This window comes from Camellia sinensis, chromosome 2 (assembly GCF_055761805.1).
Source record: "Camellia sinensis isolate YWXY chromosome 2, ASM5576180v1, whole genome shotgun sequence".
Taxonomy (NCBI): Eukaryota; Viridiplantae; Streptophyta; class Magnoliopsida; order Ericales; family Theaceae; genus Camellia; species Camellia sinensis.
The window spans coordinates 191598337-191623147 of NC_138962.1; the positions used below are offsets into that span (position 1 = coordinate 191598337).

General features: G+C 34.0%; 1 pseudogene; it reads left to right on the forward strand.

Annotated features, from left to right (window-relative positions):
* Nucleotides 1–16524: 16524 nt before the first annotated feature.
* Nucleotides 16525–18605, forward strand: LOC114322821 (phospholipase A(1) DAD1, chloroplastic pseudogene; annotated as a pseudogene).
* Nucleotides 18606–24811: the final 6206 nt, after the last annotated feature.

A 24811-nucleotide genomic window follows, 5' to 3' on the forward strand; every position in this document is an offset into this window, starting at 1 on the left:
GGGCGGGCCCGGCCCGTTGATAATGTAAATATTCGCATTGACATGTTAACATTCACATTGACAAGAGTGTAAAATTGACTCGCGTCCCATGGGCGGCCCGAGGCGAGCCCGGCCCCGCCGGTGACAATATGAATATTCACATTGACATATTAACATTCACATTGATAGGAGTGTAAAATTGGCCTGCGGCCCGTGGGCAGCCCTAAGCCCGCTCGCTGCCCGGGGCGGGTCCTGCCCGGCCCGTGACAATGTGAATATTCACATCAACATATTAACATTCACATTGATAAGAGTGTAAAATTGGCCCGCGGCCCGAACACGATAGCCTCGGGTCGGACCGGTGGGCCTAGGCTTAGGCTCGAGCTTAGGCCGGGCTTAGGCGTGCCTGGCCATTTTTTTTTTATTCTTTTTCATTTTTTATACCAAAATTTTATTATTTTCCACAAAAAAAAAAATTGTGTCTCAGGCGGGCTGAGCCTCGGACCGAGCCTTGAATGGACCTTAAGCGGGCCGGTGGGCCAGGCGGGGCTTCAAAGTTATGGCCTAGGCCCTAGCCTAGGGTCTCGAACATGCTCGAGCCCGGACCCAAACGAGCCTGCCCCGGGCCGTGGGCGGGCTTCGAGCAGCCCATGGGCGGCAGGCCAATTCTACATTCCTATCAATGTGCATGTTAACATGTCAATGTGAATATTCACATTGTCAACGGGCCGGGTCGGGCCTACCCCGGGCCGCGGGCGAGCTTAGGGCAGTGGACAAATTTTACACTCCTATCAATGTTAATGTTAACATGTCAATGTGAATATTCACATTGTCACGGGTCGGGCCAAGCCCGCCTCGGGTTGCGGTCGGGTTTCGGGCTGCCCACGGGTTGCGGGCCAATTTTACACTCTTATCAATGTGAATGTTAACATGTCAATATGAATATTCACATTGTCAATGGGCCGGGCTGGGCCCGCCCCGGGCTGCGGGCGGGATTTTGGCCGCCCATGGACCGCGGGCCAATTTTATACTCTTATCAATGTAAATGTTAACATGTCAATGTGAATATTCACATTGTCAACAGGCCGGGCCGGGCCCGCCCCGGGCTGCCCACGGGCTGTGGATGGGTTTCGGGCAGCCACAGGGCACGGGCCAATTTTATACTCTTATCAATGTGAATGTTAACATGTCAATGTGAATATTCACATTGTCAACAGGCCGGGCCGGGCCCGCCCCGGGCTGCCTATGGGCCGTAGGCGAGTTTTGGGCAGCCACGAGGCGCGGGCCAATTTTATACTCTTATCAATGTGAATATTAACACGTCAATGTGAATATTCACATTATCAACGGACCGAGCCCGCCCCGGGACTCCCACGGGCCGTGGGTGGGTTTCGGACAGCCACGGGGCACGGGCTAATTTTATATTCCTATCAATGTGAATGTTAACATGTCAATGTGAATATTCACATTGTCAACGGGCTGGGTCGGGCCGGGCCGCGGGCTGGCTTTTGGCCGCCCATGGGACGCTGGCCAATTTTATACTCTTATCAATGTGAATGTTAACATGTCAATGTGAATATTCACATTGTCAACGGGCCGGGCCGGGCCCGCCCCGGGCCGCGGACCAATTTTATACTCTTATCAATGTGAATGTTAACATGTCAACGTGAATATTCACATTGTCAACGGCTTGGACCGGGCCCGCCCCGGGCCGCTAATGGGCCGCGGGCGGGTTTCGCGCCTTCACGGGACGCAAGCCAATTTTACACTCCTATTAATATGAATGTTAACATGTCAATGTGAATATTCAAATTGTCAACGGGCCGGGCCAGCCCCAGCTCGCAGACGGGTTTCGGGCCACCCACGGGCCAATTTTGCATTCCTACCAATGTGAATTTTAAAATATGAATGTTCACATCATAAAATTGCTAACCGTTCAAAAAATATTTATAAAGGTATCAAAATTAAATATAAGGGTATAAGTGTCCAAGAAAATAGTGTAAATTAAGAAAAAAAGACTTTATGGAATAAAACTATACATATATGGGACTAAATGGGTTAAAAAATTCCTTCATAGATTTCTTGGGTTAAAACACTTCTAAATGGGATTTATCAATAATTTTTCCTAAAAAAAATGGATGGTGAACAAATTAACGGTTTACAAAAAACTGATCCAATAAGATAGATATCGATATCTGATCAACGTGATTTTTTATAAGCATATAATACTCGACGAGTTCTACAGATTAAACGTTTTAGATTTTCAAAATGAGACCCGTAGTGGGCCATCATAAACCGAACAACACCGTTCAATCCGATCTCAGACTAGAGACAAGTTACTCCCTATAAACATACAGTTTTGTTTTTTTAAGTTATTCCAATCGAGTTCCACTCTTAAATTTTTTTTTATTCCTTTCGAGCCAAGATGATTTTTTTTAAAGTGATCTGAAAGTGGTAAGGTCAGGGTTTGGAAATTGAAAAGTAAAATGATATTGTATTTGTACACTAAATTTTTATATATTGAAATCACTGTAGAACATCATGAGTTATTTCTTTATGTATCTTTTTGAGCAAAAATATAAAAAGAAGTTAATGTTAAATGCAAATTCCAATTCTAAATTTGTTCGAATAAAAAAAATACATTTTTACCGTTGTTTAAGTTGTTTCTTTAGGTATCTAATTGACTAAAAATATAAAAAGAATTAGACTACACAATATTGATTAAGATAAATTATTACAATACCAAAAAGATAAAAATTTGATCTTGTTTTATAAATTAGTGAAATTCAATTTACAACAAGGAAAAGTGCATCAAATAAAATCTAAAGTTATAATACAAATAAAAAGTAAATAGTAAATCAATTGCAATAAAATATTGCTTACACATTACTCTTATTGTATTTTTACCTACGATTAAGTTCGCATAATCTAATTATCTTTTATATCATTTTTAATAGATAATATACTTAATTCATTCAATCTTTTTTGTGATATGGCTTAATGTAGATAAAATTATGGACTTAAATAAGCTGAATTGGACTCTTATTTTTTGACCTATACTAATACTACAAAAATAAAATATTTTAGGACTCTTAAATTTTGTTAAAATTTACTGTCCAAGACAATGGCCTTGCTAAGCCTATTGTTCTCAATTACTACCCCATCTTAATTACATTATCATCAAAAGGTCGTATTTTGAGCACACACCTGTTACATTTATAAGTTTTCAGTATTTATATACGTAATAATGATATAATAGTCATATTTTATTTATTATATGGATAAATTACAAATACATCCTTGAAGTTTATTTAAAATACGAATTACTCCCTGTGATTTGAAAAATTACAAATATCTCCCTGTCAGAATTTTTTATTTAACAAAATTAACTGAAAAAATGAAATTTCTAATTATTTACCTATACAATAATAAAATTTTCTAAATTATTAATTGAAATAAAATTTTAAGGTTATTAAAAACTATTAATTAACTTGATGGTTTATTAATAAAATGACTTATTTATTATGAAATTAGAAATATTATAAGATATAATGTAATTTCTAAAATCATAAAAGATATTTTGTAATTTAAATAAATCTGGAAGGATTTATAATTTATCCTAAATAAACCCATCATGTTGCTTACCTTGTGTGATTGAAGACCACATTTAGAGAGAGAATGTGATTTTTGTATGCATTATATATATGGTCCTACTGGCAGTACATACCTTTAGTCCCATGTTTATATAACAAATAAAGATGGTCCCAATTAACCAATAAAATTAAGAAAAATGATATATGATAAACAAAATATGGTGAGAAATACTATTTATCATCAGTTTTAACTAATGAAACCAAAAAAATCAATGTAAATTTGATTATTATAGCACTACTCTATTTATGAGGGCTATTTTGGGAAGTGAGTTAAAAGTCATTTCATAGTTTTTAATTCAATTCCATCTGTCACAAAAAAAGTCAAAAAAAAACTTTTAATCAACTTTCCAAAACACCCCTGAGCATAGTTGGGCAAATATCTAATTGGGTCGCCTAACCCGTTTAACTTGACTCAATTCAATTTAAATTGGACAGTTTTGATGTAACAAGCAGATAGATATTGGTCTAACAATTTTAAAAAATCAGATTTTGATTGGGTGGCGAATATACAATGTTGAATCCACAAAATCCATTCCAACCACATGAAATAAGGAATTCTTCATAAATATTTATAAATGTACATATTATTTATTTTTTTAATAAACAAAGTATTATAAGTTGGAATGTATGCTTTTTACTTCTCAAAAACACAAAACCCTCCCTCTTCACAAAACCCTCCCTCTTCATTTTTTTTGTCAATAGATAAGAAAGTAATTACAAATATGATAAATATTTACATAATCAAGTAGACTACTAGTCCATAGTAGTTAGAAAGTCAACAAAACCTAACAACCAACATACCATGCGTACCAAGTCCAAATTCAACAATCATTACTAACGATATGTAAACTCATAACAGGAGAGAAACAAACCACAACTACAAAGGTATCAAACTGTTCTCTATAAAAGTTGAACCTGAGACGTCATACTGCAAATAGTGTTATACAACGATTAGGCCAAATGACCTAATTCCTTACTCCTTCTCATTGTTCACTTGAAAAAAATTAAATTTTTTTTTTTATAAGATAAACATTAGGGGGTTTTTTTATGAATAAAATTAAAATTGGTTCAATCGACAATTTGATTCGCATTCACTTGTCACTTCGTCCAACCGCCTTAATCAATTTCAAAATCATAAATGAATTAATTGTGGATGAAATTTTCTGAATCCAAACCTTATTCAATCAATAGATAAATGACATACAATTCACCGACCTGACCCAGCAAACAACAATGATTCATCCCCCCTTTTTCCCCCACCCCCTTTGACCCCCTCTCTCTCTCATTGGTTATATTTTCTTTTTCTTTTTCTTTTTTCTCCTGCTCCTCCAATCCCCACCCGCCACGTGGCAAAGGGGGGTGAGGGGTGACCCCCAAAAGGGGGTCCCAAGCATTATTCTAAATATATATATATATATATATAAAAATCAACTTATTAATTAACGCACATTTTTTACACACTTTCTTAAAAAAAAAAATATCAATAAATTAATTTTTTCTCTACTCCCAAAACAAGTCTCTAAGTACCAAGTACTCTTGTATACAGCGATTCGAGGGGGTGTCTTATTTACGCTCTCTACGTATTATATATTCACATGTTTCTTATAAGGGTGCACAAAAAATCAAACGCAACTGTCATCAATGGTCAAACCAATTTCAGTGGTTAGATGATAAAAATTAATAAATTTATGAATAAGATTTATTTTATCTCCCTATGATATCATTTGATAGACTAAAATATAACTGTTAACTCCATTAATTATAAATGTAAAATGACTATAATACTTTCAAATCTTATATTTTTTATTTTTTTATTTTTCCTCATCTTTCATACATATAATTTTTAAGAGAGAGATTTCTCTCTAGTTCACTGTGTGGACTGAAGCGTACTGTTGGATTCGTGGGGTCCATCACAGGCTCTGTTTCGATAATTTGAACTATGCAATGTGTAAAACTCATACAGTACTTTGTGCTTATAAAAAATCACGTTGCTCGAATATCGGTAGCCGCTTGATCAGAAAATATTTTTGTTAACAATTTATTTTTAAAATCATATTTACCATTGACAAAAATGTGTTTCGATCAAGGGGCTACCGATATCTGATTAACGTGATTTTTTACAAGCATGAAGTACTCGACGAGTTCTACACATTAACGGTTCGGATTATCGAAACGAGACCTATGGTGGACCCCACATGCCCAACAGTACACTCCAGTCTACATAGTGGACTATAGAGAAGCATCTCCCAATTTTTAATGTCCAGTATTAATTCAATTAGATCACAATTAATTATAAATTCTTAATTATTTATTGTAATTCTTAAATTTTTATTTTTATTTTTATTTTTATTTTTGTTTAATTATATTTTAGATCACAATTAATCCTAAATATTTAAATATTTATTGTAATTACTAATTTTTTAATATAATTTTAATTTAATTATTTTTTATATCACAATTAATTCTAAATTCTTAATTATTTATTATAATTCTGTTAATCTAATTTTAATTTAATTACATTTTAGATCACATCTTAATTATTGTTTATTTTATAATTTATTTAATTATATTTTAAATTAATTCTTAATTATATTTTATATTTTAATTTAATTTAACTTATTTTATTTTAATTAACATATTAATCTAATTTTCGATTTGGAGAAAATGGGGGAAAATTATCCTTTTGTTGTATTAATTTTATTCTAATTTTTTAAAAAACATAACTCACTCTAAAAAATGGTGTATAATACATTTTCTATTAGTTTTGATGGAAAAATTAAAGATAGCACTTTAATCTAAAACCATAAAAGGCCTTTCTGGCTATATTTAAATGATAAGAGAGTAAAGTACTCTAACCCCAAATCCCAAGGGGGTAAAGTGAATTAAACCCTAAATTTATTGATATGTAATTTAAGAATTTATTAAGAAAAATTTTGAGTGCACAAAAAGATTTAAATACAAAATGTATAGATACACGAACATTTTTCTCTTCCATTTGTGTATTTCATATTTGGAATAACACAGCTGTCATATTTACTCACTTATAAACTGATCAAACTTATTTATATATTTATGTATGAAATTATTTTATCTTCATCCTAATACAATCAATCCCCAAACCTAATAGCATACCATTAATTTGATTGTTTGGTATATTAATTTGTGAAAATTAATTTTAAATATATTTGATCAACTTTTGGATTTTTGGTTGAAATATAATTTTGTTTTAAACTAGAAAAAAAAAATTATAATTATATGTTCAGTGATGTTCTTCCCATTATATATTTCAAACCCACCCAATCTGCTCAAATTGTTGTTTAAAATTGCCAAAATATTCAACTAATTCGCCAATTTTGAGGATGGATTGTTCGATGAAATATTAGAAAATTCTCAATTTGCCAAGAGCAATTTAGTTGATATATTTTCTCAAAATTTAACCATACCGACCGACGCACACCTCTCTCTTTATTCATCGCAAGAGAGTGAAACATTTTAGAAGCCAATTTTATTCACTCACCATCACCTTCCTATGTGATTGGTTCTTTCACTGTAATACACCAATCTTTTTTTTTTTTGATCAGCAAAGAAAGAATATTATTGATAAATAGATAGAAAAGAAGGACTTGATTGAATTGCATCATAGCTCAAAAATACATCCCAACTAGGTTGGCACCTATAATTGAGCCCAATCATATGCAAGCCAAGACCGATACAAAGGTTGATGAGACCTCAACCAAATCTGGAAATGAAAAAATAAAACAACAGAGGACTACATCTTGCTGGAAACTACAATTTATGGCCCTTCAATCCATCCAAACAGTGCATGAAATCATGGATTGTGTAATTAGGCAAATGACTAGAAAACTTCACCCATGTGGCCACTTTGATCTTGATACTATCCACAATATTTCCCCAAACAAGAACTTTAGAGTTAAAAACCATGTTGTTTCTTGCAATCCATAAGCTCCAAACCACAGCCAATGGAATTACCTCCCAGATGAGTTTACCCAGGTTTTTGTACTTTTGACCATACCACCATAAAAGCCAGTCTTGTAAGGAACTAGGGGAAACCCATTGGGAACCCCACCAACAAATAATTTCAGCCCAAACCTTCCAAGCAAAATTACAATGCAAAAGCAAATGCAAAGCAGATTCGTTATCAATACCGCAGAATGCACAGTGATTAATTGAGGGGATAATGAGCCTGCGAGCAAGGAGATCCGAAGAGGCGATTCGATTCCACCAAACAAGCCAACCAAAAGCTTTAATTTTGGGAGGGGCTGCTGATTTCCACATCTTCATAATCGGAAATGGGGTTAAACGAAGAGAATTTTCAAAAATTTCATAAAGAGATTTAACTGTAAAGGAGCCTGATGGGAAAGGAGTCCATAACAGATGATCCACACAATTGTTATTAATGCTGAGAGGTTGTGGCAGTCTACTAATCAGCTCAAGATGCAACTCATCTTCCCAAGCTCTCAGGGTTCTCCTATATGAGATATTCCAATGAGTTTGATTATCCGCAGCCTGATACAAATACTGGTGGACGAATGAATCTTTGCTTGTAGCTAGAGAGAAAAGTCTAGGATAGAGGTTGGCCAAAGGAGTACATGAGACCCAAGCATCCAACCAAAATTTAATTCTTTTACCATCCCCTAGCTTGAACTGAATATTTTCCAAAAATAATGCAATTGCTCTAGATCCATACCTTTCCATAGTTGAGATACTTTTCCACACTGCAGATGAAAATCTGAAGCTTGAACCATTTGGTAACCAACAGTCTTCGTTCACATTGTTTTTGGTAACCTTTCCATAGTCTTCGTTCACATTGTAATACACCAATCTAAACTCACTGAAAACAGTGAATCTGAATAAAATAAACCATTCACATAGTAGGTTAATATTTACCTATATATCAAGTGGATAAACAAATTTATTTTGAAAAATTTTATTCACACAGTATCAAAAACCTCAATATATATACTATTTATGTCATTCGGACATAAATTTTAGAATAAAAGTCAAATATTCTATAATAAACTTCCGAATAAAAAATAATTATTCAGATATATATTAAACAAAATATATATTTAAAGAATTTATTTTTGTTTGGACACAAATGATGCATATTGAAATTTTTTATAATGTGCGAACAGAATTGCTCATTTATTTTTGGCATTTTGGGCACAAAACAGATGCACCCATTTAAAGTCTGGAAGCAGAAGCACTTTTCCTTGAGCAATGCCAATGAAATGAAATGTCAGAAATTTCAGTGAGGTTGAAAGCTTGAGCCCCTTAACTATAAGGTCAAAAAATGGTGAAACATGCAAAACGACATATCCAAAGTAAAACCCAGGTCATGTGGCAACTTAGTAATCCTTGAAATATAAATATTTAGGTCTCAAGTTTCACTCTCTCCGGGATTAGCTACTCAGACAACAGTACATATGGTTGATAAAACAAACCTTCTAAACCTGAGCAAATTGCACCCAGTATCAGGAGTTTAAGTTTGAATATTCGCCTATATCTTAAAAAATATTAAGATATTCTCTAACTATTTTTGTAGTTCTCATGTTTGAAGCTCATTAATTTGTTCAGTTCAACATGAACTCAGCTTAACAAGCTAAGAAGCGCTCTAGGACTAGATAGAATCCAACTAATCCAGCTCAAGCCAAGTGGAAAGAGTATCAAGGGAGTAACTGTTGGAAATGGTAAAAAAATTCTAGGTAAAATCAGAAATTTTTTCTTAAGTTTGGTCTATTTTTTAGGTGGGCCCCGAGCGTCAATTTACTCGGGTCAAAGTGGTAACGCGTTCTATGCTGCGTTGTGATTCACGTGGTATATTTGGTTGCTCAAAACCATTACCGAGTGAATAGGAAATTGAAGCCAAAGTTTTGGTGGAAATTCTTTAAGGTTGTAAATTGGCTTGTTCCACATTGATTTGGTGGGAAGTTTTGAAAGGTTTATAAGGCTTGGGTGAGATACTTGGGGTGTGCCCCAAGGGGTACTCAAGTGTTTTAGAGAGAGAGGTTATGGGCAAAATGGGCTAGACCCATTGGATCCAAAAATCACCCCACATGCGCATGCCGCCGTCCGTCCATCGGGCGGGTGTGTGGTTGGGCTTCTAATCTTTTTGGGCAAAAAACATTTGAATTTAATTTTATTTTTTGGTAAAATAAAATCCAGAATTCAAATTTAAACTGGTTTGGATTTATTGTTCATCCAAACAGGGCCCTTCCCGTTTTCAAACAGAATTAAACTGGTTTGGATTTATTGCTCATCCAAACAGAGCCCTTCCCGTTTTTATCAGATTCAAAATCTATTTAAATTCGAAACTAACAAGTTTCATACTTGTTCAATTCAAAACCAAGAGCCACATTTACATCTATAAATAGACTAGCCTCCCATTTGGATGTATCTCGAATTTTTGTACTCCATCCTCTGCTTTAAATCTCTGCATTTTGCTGCATTTTATTTCTGAAAGAAAGAGTGTAAACACTTTGTGTGTTTGACGAACGATTAAATTGTAGTGCTGCTTTTATTCGTTGATAAGATCATTTTATCCTGGGAGATAGACGTCCAAATTCTGAAAGCACCGTGGAGAGGACGAATCTGTCTTAAGGACACAGTGTTAAACACTGGACTTGATCAGAAAAGTTATTCAGATAAATTAACCAAGTAAGTTGTTTAATTTTATTCTGTTTTTATTTGTTTATTTAATCAGATTTTATTTTTGGTAACAAAATAAAATCTGTGGTTTTATTATTTATTTATTATTTCGAGTTTGATTTTTGTAATCAAACAATTTCTCTCCTTTTCTTTATTTCTTTAAATTCTAATTGTTGTTGTGTACACAATAGAATTAAATCTTTTAAATACAGTGAAGATTGTCCAACAATCTTAAGACAGATTCCTTTTTTGGTATCTTCATTGTATTTAATTTTTTGTGTTTTCAAAGTAATATTCTTGTTGGAAAAACAAATAGTGATTTATGCTATTTGACAGATAGTAGTAATATACTGTCTCTTTTCTTTGACAACTAGTAGTAATATACTGGTGTCATTAACAATTGCAAAATATTAATTGGTATTACAGAAAATTATTGTGATATTTTATTTTTTTAAGTTTTAGTAACAAGGAAAATAAAATTATTTTGTTGTTATAATTTATTTTTTAGTTTTAGTAACTAGAAAATTAATTTGTGTTTTAATTTTTTCTGATTTTTGTAATCAGAGATTATGGCTACTACAACTGAAACTGCATCTGGCAGTGGTACTCCTATTGTTACACCTACATCGGTCCCTATCTAGAACCATGTTCATGTACCAATCAATCATGGAGAAAAATCGGAAAAATTTAACGGTACCGAGTTTAAGAGATGGCAGCAAAAGATGTTGTTCTATCTTACAACTCTTAATTTGGCCCGGTTTCTCCATGAAGAGGCTCCAGCACTTAAAGAGGGTGAAAGTGATCGGCAAGTTGTTGCCGCTGTAGATGCTTGGAAACATTCAGATTTTCTATGCAGAAACTACATCCTGAATGGCCTTAACAATATGCTGTATAATGTATACAGTCCTCTGAAAACAGCAAAAGAATTGTGGGATTCTTTGGAGAAGAAATACAAGACAGAAGATGCCGGCACGAAGAAATTTGTCGTCGGTAAATTTCTGAACTTTGTAATGGTAGACTCCCAAACGGTAATTTCTCAAGTTCAAAGTTTTCAAATAATTTTGCATGATATTCATTCAGAAGGTATGTCTTTTAGCGAGTCATTCCAAGTCGCTGCTTTAGTGGAAAAGTTACCACCGGCTTGGAAAGATTTCAAAAATTATTTAAAATATAAACGCAAAGAGATGACTATGGATGAATTGATTGTAAGATTAAGAATTGAAGAAGATAACCGAAAGGCTGAAAAGAGGAATGAGAAAAATCCCATTGAGTCCAAGGCTAATGTGGTAGAACAAGTTCATAAACCACATAACAAAAAGAGAAAGTTTACTGGAGATGGTCCTAAACAAGGCCATAGTAGCAAGAAGTTCAAAGGAAAATGCTATAACTATGGCAAAACTGGACATCGAGCTTCTGACTGCCGCCGCCCTAAGAAGGATCGTGGAAGTACAAGTAAGAAGACCACCAATCAGGCCAATGTAACAGAATTGGATTACATCTCTGACGGTGCTGTGGTGTCTGAGGCTAACATGGTTGGAAATCCCAAAGAGTAGTGGGTTGACACTGGAGCCACTCGTCACATATGTGCGAACAAGAAGATGTTCACTACCTACAATGAGGCTACAAATGGTGAACAACTTTTTATGAGAAATTCTTCTACTTCTACTGTGGCTGGACAAGGGAAAGTGATCTTGAAGATGACATCAGGGAAAGAACTAACCCTCAACAACGTACTGCATGTACCTGACATCCGGAAGAATTTAGTTTCTGGGTCTTTGTTAAGTAAAAATGGTTTTAGGCTTGTATTTGAGTCTGATAAATTTGTATTAACAAAGAGTGGTATGTATGTTGGTAAGGGATACATGAGTGATGGTCTCTTTAAGTTGAATGTAATGACAGTTGTACCGAAAGTTGCTATGAATAAGAATAACACATCTTTTGTTTATATTCTTGAGTCAAATTTAGGACATGTGAATTTTGATGCTTTGCGTAGATTAATTGGTTTAGATCATATACCAAAGTTTGAAATTAATCCTAATCATAAATATGAAATTTGTGTAGAAGCAAAACTAACTAAGGCTCCATTTAAATCGGTTGAAAGAAAAACCGAACCTCTAGAATTAATTCATACTGATGTATGTGATTTAAAATTTATTCAAACTAGAGGAGGCAAAAAGTATTTCATAACATTTATCGATGATTGCACAAGATATTGTTATGTTTATTTACTTAGAAGTAAAGATGAAGCCTTAGAAATGTTTAAACTCTACAAAACAGAAGTTGAAAATCAACTTGGTAAAACCATTAAAATAGTTAGAAGTGATAGGGGTGGTGAATATGATGCACCATTAAATGAATTTTGTGCACAACATGGCATTATTCACCAAACTACAGCCCCTTATTCTCCACAGCAAAATGGAATTGCTGAAAGGAAGAATAGAATCCTAAAAGAAATGATGAATGCCATGTTACTAAGTTCAAGCTTACCACAGAACTTGTGGGGGGAAGCAATATTGTCTGCTAATTATATTCTTAATAGAATACCCCACAAGAAAACCAACAGCACTCCTTATGAATTGTGAAATGTCGACCGCCTTCCTACAAATACTTAAAAGTGTGGGGGTGTTTGGCAAAAGTTGAAGTTCCTATTCCTAAAAAGACTAAGATTGGACCAAAAACAGTAGACTGTGTGTTTATTGGTTATGCTCAGAATAGTAGTGCATATCAGTTTCTGACTTATAAATCAGAAATACCTGATATAAATGTGAACACTATTATAGAGTCAAGGAATGCTGTGTTTTTTGAACATGTCTTTCCTTACAAGAAAGAACAGGAATTAAGTTTACAGAAAAGAACTTATGATTGTACACAAAGTCAAGAGACTAATGATAATCAAACACAAGAGACTAGTAATAGTCTCGACCAACAGGATTTAACTAATGATGAACCAAGACGAAGTAAGAGAGCGAGAATATCAAAATCCTTTGGTCCAGATTTTCTGACATACTTGTTAGAAAATGAACGTCAAAGCTTTAAGGCAGCAATGACAGGTCCTGAAGCACCTTTGTGGAAAGAGGCAGTTAATAATGAAATTGAATCCATTATGCAAAATCATACTTGGGAATTGGTGGATCTTCCACCAGGTTCTAAACCTCTTGGATATGGATATTCAAGAGAAAAATGAAAGAAGATGGTTCAATTGACAAGTATAAAGCAAGACTTGTTGTTAAAGGTTACAGACAAAAGGAAGGTCTGGACTATTTTGACACATATTCCCCTGTGACAAGAATAACATCCATTCGCATGCTTATTTCTATAACAGCGTTGTTTAATTTAGAAATACATCAAATGGATGTTAAGACAGCTTTCTTAAACGGTGATCTAAATGAAGAGATCTATATGGAGCAACCCGAAGGGTTTGTAGTATCAGGACAAGAAAAGAAAGTTTGTCGACTTGTAAAATCCCTTTATGGATTAAAACAAGCACCTAAGCAATGGCATGAAAAATTTGATCATGCAATGCTTACTAATGGGTTTAAGATAAACGAATGTGACAAATGCGTCTATGTTAAAAACACTGACCAAGGATATGTCATAGTTTGTCTTTATGTGGATGACATGCTTATCATTGGAAGCAGTCAAGACATGATCAAATCCACTAAGCAAATGCTTAACAAAAGATTTGATATGAAAGATATGGGGGTCGCAGATGTTATATTAGGAATAAAAATTACTAAAACATCTGACGGATATGCATTATCTCAATCACATTATATTGAGAAAATTCTTGGTAAATTTATCAAGGATGATATGAATTTAGGTAGAACACCTGTAGACGTCAATCTTTATTTATCAAAAAATAAAGGTGATGCAGTGTCTCAGTTAAAATACTCCCAAATCATTGGAAGCCTAATGTACCTAATGAATTATACTCGTCCTGATATAGCTTATGCTATCAGTAAATTGAGTAGGTACATTAGTAACCCTGTAGAAGACCATTGGAAAGCGATCATTCGGGTTCTTAGATATCTAAGTTTTACTCGTGATCATGGTTTGAACTTTACTCGATATCCAGCAGTACTCGAAGGTTATTGTGATGCCAATTGGATATCGGATACTAAAAATTCAAAATCCACTAGTGGATATGTCTTTACTCTAGGAGGCGCTGCTGTTTCTTGGAAGTCCACGAAACAAACTTACATCGCACGATCCACAATGGAATCTGAGTTCATTACTTTAGACAAAGCAGGTGAAGAAGCAGAATAGCTTCGTCACTTCTTAGAAGACATTCTAATGTGGCCAAAACCTGTGCCAGCTATTTGCATTCATTGTGATAGTCAATCTGCAATAGGCAGGGCACAGAATCATATGTATAATGGTAAGTCACGACATATTCGTCGTCGACATAATACCGTAAGGCAATTGTTGTCAAACGGAATAATCTCAATAAATTATATAAAATCTAAAGAAAATATTGCGGATCCGTTAACAAAAGGTTTGACAAAAGAGCTAGTGTATAGTTCATCGAAAGGGATGGAATTAAAGCCTACTATATAAGAGTCGTCATAATGGTAACCCTACTTATATGACTGGAGATCCCAAGAATTAAGTTCAGAGGGACAACTAAGTTATGTATGGCTCACCAGAAATCACCAAGGGATTAAAAATTCCCTACCCATTCCTATGGTGAGAGTGATAGAAGATATTTTGTGTGAAATCTATTGTCTTGGCTTACACAAACGGCTGAACAATTCAAGGCATCGCGTCCATTGGTTAGCCAGTAAGTCCGATAGGTTATCACTAGGGAATGTTCAAGGCCGAAAACTACCTATCCTGATACAAGATATTTTCGACTTATACTCTTTCGTTAAAGTCTGCATATTGTTGCATTTCCGTTGTCATCAAATTCCATCCATGTGGGGGATTGTTGGAAATGGTAGAAAAATTCTGGGTAAAACCAGAATTTTTTCTTAAGTTTGGTCTATTTTTTAGGTGGGCCCCGAGCGTCGATTTACTCAGGTCAAAGTGGTAACGCGTTCTATGCTGCGTTGTGATTCACGTGGTATATTTGGTTGCTCAAAACCATTACCGAGTGAATAGGAAATTGAAGCCAAAGTGTGCTCCATGGAAATGGAGTTTTAGTGGAAATTCCTTAAGGTTGTAAATTGGCTTGTCCCACATTGATTTGGTGGGAAGTTTTGAAAGGGTTTATAAGGCTTGGGTGAGATACTTGGGGTGTGCCCCAAGGGGTACCCAAGTGTTTTAGAGGGAGAGGTTATGGACAAAATGGGCTAGATCCATTGGACCCAAAAATCACCACACGCGCGCGCGCGCGTCGCCGCCACCGTCCGTCCGATCGGGCGGGCTGGGCTTGGGCGCGGGTGCGTGGTGTGTGGTTGGGTTGGACTTCTAATCTTTTTGGGCGAAAAATATTTGAATTTTATTTTATTTTTTGGTAAAATAAAATCCAGAATTCAAATTTAAACTGGTTTGGATTTATTGTTCATCCAAACAGGGCCCTTCCCGTTTTCAAACAGAATTAAACTGGTTTGGATTTATTGCTCATTCAAACAAAGCCCTTCCCGTTTTTATCAGATTCAAAATATGTTTAAATTCGAAACTAACAGGTTTCATACCTGTTCAATTCAAAACCAAGAGCCACATTTACATCTATAAATAGACTAGCCTCCCATTTGGATGTATCTCGAATTTTTGTACTCCATCCTCTGCTTTAAATCTCTGCATTTTGCTGCATTTTATTTCTGAAAGAAAGAGTGTAAACACTTTGTGTGTTCGACGAACGATTAAATTGTAGTGCTGCTTTTATTCGTTGATAAGATCATTTTATCTTGGGAGATAGACGTCCAAATTCTGAAAGCACCGTGGAGAGGACGAATCTGTCTTAAGGACACAATGTTAAACACTAGACTTGATCAGAAAAGTTATTCAGATAAATTAACCAAGTAAGTTGTTTAATTTTATTCTGTTTTTATTTGTTTATTTAATCAGATTTTATTTTTGTTTTTGTAACAAAATAAAATCTGTGGTTTTATTATTTATTTATTATTTCGAGTTTGATTTTTGTAATCAAACAATTTCTTTCATTTTCTTTATTTCTTTAAATTCTAATTGTTGTTGTGTACACAATAGAATTAAATCTTTTAAATACAGTGAAGATTGTCCAACAGTAACAACTGGGAGGGTTTGCTTGACCCGCTTGACGATGACGAGGAATTTGCGTGCCACATGCGGGGTTGGGCTGCCATGGTAGATTGAGAGGGCCCCGAGATGGCTCTCGACCCAGTCCAACTGGATTGGTTACGTGGCAGTTTGTAATGACAGGGAGGAGATTGCTAGGCTGGGATGGCGTGATGTGGTCACCGCCTATAAGGGTACTGCCACGTGTTTGGAGTGGATTGAAAATTTGCGTGCCACGTTGGCATGCTTACATGAACATATGGGTTCCAAAGACGGTAGCCCTATGGTGGAAAGCGGATTTTTGAGCTTGTATACGTCACAAACTGTCACATGTCCAAGTCTACGTGATACAGTGAAGGAAGAAGTAAAACGAATCCTCCAATCATACGGTGATGAGCCCCTTAGCATTACAATTGTAGGCCACAGTCTTGGAGCTGCACTAGCTACTTTCACCGCATACGATGTAACCACCACTTTCGATAACCCACCGTTGGTCACAGTCGTTTCATTTGGTGGACCACGTGTCGGGAATAGAAGTTTCCGGTCTCAATTAGACAAAAGTGGAACCAAGATTCTCCGCATCGTGAACTCGGATGATCTCATCACTAAAGTACCAGGTTTTGTGATCGACAACAATGACATGGCAAGAATCCGGATCTTCTGTCGCACTCTCCTGTCGCCCTCCCTGTCGCCCTCCAAAACGACGTCGTTTTGGAGGTTTTTTTTTTTTTTTTCTATCCTTTTCTTTTCGTCTTCTTCTTTCTCTTGACCCTCCTCTCCAACACAGAACCAACCCATTTTTGCTCTGAATTGCACAGCTATGATTTGAACCCATTGCAATACCTTCAAATTCGAATGGTAAATGAGAAGGAACATCAAGCTGTCTACTTGAATTGCTTCCTTTGCAGATTACCAAGCATGAGACACCCCACATGGTAAGATTACCAAACTCCCTCTGAATCTCATCTCCAATTTCACTCTCTCCCCAACAAACAACTCTATTGTTATTCTTCAATATCCCACAAGGAAACCTCTCTGTTTCATCTTTTTTTTACCCACAAACCCAAGAACTAATTTCATCATCATCATCCTCCAGATCTGCCTCTCTGCTTCATCTTTTTTTTACCCACAAACCCAAGAACTAATTTCATCATCATCATCATCATCATCATCAAACCCAGAATAATCATCATCATCAAACCCAGAATAATTTCTCTGCTTCATCTTTTTTTTTACCCACCCAAAATTTCAAACCCAAGAACTAAAATCAAATTTCATCATCATCATCAAACCCAGAATAATTTCAAACCCAGAATAATTTCTATCTTTGTTTTTTTTTTTTTTTAATTGAAAAAAAAGATGTTGGGGGAGATGGGAAGGGTGTAGGAGTTTTTGTAGCATTGAATTGTTTGGGTGGGTTGGCCGGCGACGATGACGCAGACGGTGGAGGAAGTGATGGCGAGGGTGGAGGAGGTGGAGCGTAGTGGGGGAGGAGAGAGAGAGTTCGAAAGAAGAAGAAGAAAAGTCCTCAGCATAGACTGAAGGGAAAGAAGAAGAAGAAAAGAAAAAAAAAAAAAAAATACACAGCGGCTCCCCTCCCGCCACCCTTCTTCTTCTCCTCCCTTCCTCTCTCTCTTCTTCCCCTCCCCTCCCCTCCCCTCTGGTTTCTGTTCTGCAGAAGAAGAAGAGGCCTCTGGTTTTCTTCAAAAACCAAACACAGACCGAAGTGAAGAGAAAGAAGAAAAAGAAAAGAAAGAAAAAAAAAAAAAAAACCTCCAAAACGGCGTCGTTTTGGAGGGCGACAGGAGAGTGCGACAGAAGATCCGGATTCGACATGGCAAACCTGTCCAAGTTGCAAGGCTACCAAGCTGGCTTCAAAAGCACGTCGAGGACACACGATGGGTATATGCTGACGTGGGAAGAGAGCTTAGACTCAGTAGTAGGGAGTCCCCCTACCTCTCCAAAAGAAACGTCGCCACGTGTCATGATCTTAAGACGTACCTCCACTTGATCAACGATTTTGTGAGCTCCACGTGTCCTTTTAGAGCAACTGCAAAGAGGGTGTTAGAAAGAAGGCATAAAGAAGAACAGCTACAATTCAAATGATGTACTAGGATTCATTGGTACATAGATTTTTGTATGTACAAAAAAGTGCACATAGCAAACACATGTGAGCCCTCAAACCAAAGGGAAAAGTTAAGAATTATGAAAAAAAATTCATGAAAATTTATGATTCTTGAATTACCTTGATTAGTGTGAAGTGCTTTATTCTAAATATAATTCAAACGTCACAAAGTTTTTATGATTATTTTCATAAAAAGCTTTTCATGATACCTAACATTGCTGCAAACCAAAAGGAAAAATTGCTCTGATTATTTTGTGAGCATCTTTCCTTGTATGATGAGGCTTTATTTCGTAAAAATTAAAGAGCGACTTTGAATAATTACACCTTTCACACTTTCTATGTGAATGCCACTGTATTCAAATCTCTCTCACATGAAGTAGTTAAGTTTTTTTGAACAACTCATTCATCAATTTATTAAATATGTTTCAAAATTGATTTAAAAGTTTGTCAAAAAATCAAAGTATGCAATCAAATTTATTTTATGTATAATTTATATTACGTTAAATTTAAACCTAGCTGCACTATATACTTTAATTTTTTGACTACCTTGTAGAGTAATTTTCTTCACTCCTTTATTTTTTGTTATCCAATGATGAGAAGGTTTGAACCCTTGGCATTGAAAATTAAAATAAAAAAAATATATGTATTAAAAGTCGAGGGTTAATTTCTTGTTAACTTTTATACGTAAGTAAAAAGCTAAGAGTTTAAATATTGTCACATGTAAGAGCATTAAGAAAAACAATACGTATCTAACAGACCCCGTTTGGTAGAGCTGTGATAAAGTGATTATAAATTATAACTTAACAGCTTATAACTTATAACTGTGAACATAAGCCGAATTTTTACTTATAAATTAAGCTTCTCCTTCCCCATTCAAAGAATAAGTTGATTTTTGACTTACAAAAAGCTATAATCTGTATTGTTAAGCTGAATCAAACACATCAAAATAACTTAAATTAAGCTAAAAACTGAAATAAACTTGAAATAAGCTGAAAATAAACCCTACCAAACACGGCCAAAGACTACCAGAAATTTGACCTCAGAGCATTTTTGACAGTGCTATATTGTGAAATGATAAATTGGTCGATCTTGATGTAGTGATGCACTAATCATTTTTCAATTTCTTCACAAAAAAGTTAAAATCAAAATTTTATTTGTAAATCTCATTGTAAAAGAGAAAAAAATAAATAAAAATTCTAACAAAAAATTTATATTTTATGAAATTCTTATATAAAATTTAACAATATTAGAGTCCGTTTGGTTTAATTTTAGAATAATAATTTGAGTGTGGAGTTTTTGAATCATATTTGAAAAGAAAATATTTGTTTAGTTATAAGTTTTGAAAATAGTTTTGAGATTATTTGTATTTTTTTTTTTTTTGATTGATGTATAGAATGTGAGAGAATGTGAGAGGAGAGATAAGAGAAAAATTGATTGATTGATTAATTAATAAAAATATATATATAAAAAAAAGAGGAGTTTTGAAAGTAATTTTGAATTGAATTTTAAAAATATATTTGGTTAACATGTTTCATTCAAATTATCATTTGAAAACAAAATCATAATTTCAAAATTAAACTAAAAGCTACCTTAGTTTTTGACATCATTTTCAACATTATTAAAGCTTGGTTTTTAAGGATATGTTTGGTATAAGTTTTTTTTGACTATTTTAGTTAAAAAAGACAAAATAAGCTAAAAGACCAATAAGATAAAATGTTACATTCAAATTATAATCATTTTATTTTTTCTCTCACAAAAGTAAAACAAAAAAACAAAAAAGTTCATCACAAATAAAGATTTTTAGCCCTAGATTAAAATAGTTTAAAAAATCGAAAATCAAGAAATCAACCTATATCTCAAATGAAGGCTAAGTAAAATTGTTATAATTGACGAAAACAACATAAATTATTTAATCTTTCGAAAACATCATGGGTGTGTTTGATTTGGTTTCGGGAGATAAATTTTTTTTAAAAATCTTGGGGAAAGAATTTTATTTTGGTTTGTTTAATTGTATATTTTGGAAATAATTTTGGAATATGAGAGTTTGGATGATTTGATATTTTGTTGTAAGAGCTCTGCTACAGAGCCCGAAAGGGTTTCGAGCCAAATTTGGCTCGAATTTGAGAAGAATGAGGAAGAAGAAGAAGGGAAGGAGGGGGAGGGGAGAGGAGGGGGAGGAAGGACTGGAAGGGGCCTAAAAAATGGAGGAGGAGGGGCTGAGGCGAGGCAGACGCGATCAGCGACGGGAGGCGTAGGCGACGCGACCTCTCCCTCTCTTTCTCTCCCTCTCCCTCTTCTTCTGCATTGCAGAGGTCGCAAAAAAAAAAAAAAAAAAAAAAAAAAACGGAATGCCCAAAACGACGTCGTTTTGGGCATTCGGGGCATTCGAGCCAGGCATTTCGGGCCCTCAAACATTTTCCTTTGTTGTAATTGAGTAAATGTGTATAAGAGAAAAAATGATTGAGAATGAGAGAGGAGAGAGAAAAAATGATTGATTGATGTGTAGAAGATATAAAGTGATTTTGGAATTTTTTTTTTCAAAATCACTAAACCAAACAAAATTTTGAAAAAAAATTTCCAAAATTTATTTCTCAAAAACAAACCAAACAAGGCGTATATGACTGTAAAGTAAACCCAACAAATAGTGTTTTGTGTTTTCTATATTTATTCACATATTTTTAAAAAATAAATAAATTTTTTTTTATTGGTTGGATGCACCATAACTATACAATTCTAAAAACACTAGATAACTACTAAAAAACGTAATAGTTTGTTTGGTTCTGATTTTTAAAAAACAGTGTTTAGAAAATTTTACTTTTTTATTTTTCGTATTTTAATATTTTCAATGAATTTTTTTAATATTTTAAGTAATTTTTTTTTTAATTTTTAAACACACCTAACATAAATACACTTGAAAAGTATAATATTTGTGAAAAAATCTTTAAAAAATACACTAAATATCAAAAAATACAACAAAAAAAGTTTTCTATATATTTTTCATATTTTTATGTATTTATTAATTTTTTAAAATATTTTTTTACAAATATTTTATTATTTAAATACATCTAAGTAAGGTGCACCTAAAAAGTAAAGAAAATTGCTTAAAATTAAAAATATAGTCACTAAAAACAAAAACAAAAAACACGAAAAATAAAAAGTAAAAAAAATAAAAACTCAATTTTTAAAAAATTGAATTCAAAAAAACTGAAATCAAATGCAATTAAATTTTTTTTATTGGTTAGATACACCATAGCTACACAATTCTAAAAATACTAGATAACTACTAAAAAACTACACGTCCTAGCTCCCTTTGAAATTTGACCACGTGAGCAAAGAAAAGCTTTTTTTTTAACGCGCCTTACGTCATCACGGTTTTCATGTTGGTACGTCATCATTACTTTGTCGTAATCAATATTTTTTTTTTGTTGTTAACAAGTCATTACTTGGTCCTAATCAAGATTGTCAACCACTAAACACTCAAGATTGTTGGCTGAACAATGTTTTTGATGTTGTTTGGAAGAATTATTTGAGATGATTTAACTAAGTATATTTTTAAATTTTTTATAAAAAATGTATAAAAAAATAAAGAGGTGATATAATCCAAATAAGTACACTTATATTCATCATGCCAAACAACTATTTTTTTATTTTTTTGATTATTTTAATTTAGTTAAAAAGTTTTGTTTAGGAAGAATTTTTAATTTTTTTTGTAATTTTATGAGAGAAAAAATGAAATAATTATATTTTGAATGTAACATTTTATCTTATTAGTTTCTCAGCCTATTTTGTATTTTAGTGGGCTAAATTAGTCTCAACCTACTTTCCAAACAAGGTCTCCAAGTAAATTATTTAAATTCAACAATGATACATTCTCCTAATTGACCACCCTTAATATGTGACATTGGCTTGGTTTGGGAAGTAGGTTGGCTTTTTGGCTTTTTGGCTTTTTTAGCCTGGGCTAAAAAGTTTGGTTTGGGAAGGGCTTTTTGGCTTTTTGGCTTTTTTGACTTTTTTTGTGAGAGAAGAATGTAATGATTATAGGTTGGATGTGATGTTTTGTTTGTTATGGCTAAAATAGCCTATTTTGTTTTTGTGGCTAAAATAGCCAAAAAAGCCTCAAAACCATCTTGCCAAACAGAGGCATTGAGATTAGACTTCACATGATAGAATGTTTGACAAATTAAAATTTGATACTTGTCAAACACATCATTAGTGATGATTCTTTAAAATTCTATTCACCATTTATACAAGTATGGGTCCTATGTGGCGTGGACTCCAAATTTTTGATAATTTTTGAGCAAGCATAAATTGGTATTGGTCCATTATGAAAAAATCTAATAAAATAGTAATCAATTACAAAATCAAACATAATCATTTTACATGCATATAAAATCTACAAACAAAATTTGGCACAATTCTCCTATGAAATAGGTTCCATCTCATGAATATCCAAACGAAACAGGTTTTGAAGTTATATTTATTTGCTCTAAGTCAAGGTTTTAACTATATGCATAGTGATTTTAGACTTTTAATATAATTATTCATTAATATATTAACATATTGTCTTTAACTTAATACGTTATTTAAAATCATGGCCTTTGTTATCTTCAAAAATCATAAATCTCAATTGACCTTCAATCTCTTTCTAGTATGATATTTTTTGAAAATCTGACAGATTATTCTGTGGTTAATTTTTATGGAATTAAATAATTGATCCATTAGTCATCATCATGTAAGGCTCGACCCACAAATGGTCTAATTGTAATTAGGTTTTTTTTTGGAAAAATAACTTATAAGTGTAGGACAATCTTCACTATTTAAAATAGATTAAATTCTGTTGTGTACTAAACAACAACTTGAATATAAAGAAATAAAGGAAATGAGAGAATTTGTTTGATTACAAAAAACCAAAATAGAAATAAAATTAAATAAATAAAAACAGATATCATTTTGTTACAAAAACAAAATTAAAATCTGATTTAAATAAATAAATAAAACAGAATAATAAATTAAACAACTTACTTGATTAATTTTTTTGAATAATTATCTGATCAAGTCCAGTGTTTGACACTGTGTCCTTAAGACAGATTCGTCCTCTCCTCGGTGCTTTCAGAATTTGGACGTCTATCTCCCAGGATAAAATGATCTACTACAAACAATAACAGCACTACAAATTGTTTGTCTTACGAGCACACTAAGTGTTTACACTCTTTCTCACAAGAAAATAATGCAACAAAATGAAGAATGAATTTGCAGAGCTCTTAAGGACGAAAATAATGAATTTTCGGAAAAATTTATAACATCAAATGAGGGTTGTCCTATTTATAGATGTAATGGTAGCTGCAGATTTTGAATTGAACAGGTGCAAACCTGTTGGTTTTGAATTCAAACAGATTTGAATCTGTTGGGTTTTTAATTCAAACAGATAAAAAACGGGAAGGGCTCTTTTTGGATGTACAGTAAAATCGGACCAGTTTATTTCCGGTTTAATTTGAATTATGGATTTTATTTTACCAAAAATTAAATTAAATTCAAATATTTTTTGTCCAAAAAGATTAGTATTGGGCCGAACAAGCCCAACCAAACCACATACCCGCGCCCAAGCCCAACCCGCCTAACCGACCGGACGGACGGCGAGGGCGGCGCGCGCGCACGTGTGTGGTGATTTTTGGGTCCAATGGGTTTAGCTTATTTTGCCCATAACCTCTCCTTCTAAAACACTTGGGTACCGCTTGGGGCACACCCCAAATATCAAACCCATGCCTTATAAACCCATTCAAAACTTCTTACCAAATCAATGTGGGACAAGCCATTTTACAACCTTAAGGAATTTCCACCAAAACTCCATTTCCATAGAGCACACTTTGGCTTCAATTTTCCATTCACTCGGTAATGGTTTTGAACAACCAAATATACCACGTGAATCACAACGCGGCATAGAACGCGTTACCACTTTGATCTATGAAAATCAGCGCATGGGGCCCACCTAAAAAATATACTAAATTTAGGAAAAAATTCTGATTTTACCCAGAATTTTATAACCATTTCCAACAATCCCCACATGAATGGAATTTGATGACAACGGAAATGCAACAATATGCAGACTTTATCGAAAGAGTATAAGTCGAAAATATCTTGTATCAGGATAGGTAGCTTTCGGCCTTGAACCTTCCCTACTAGCTAACCA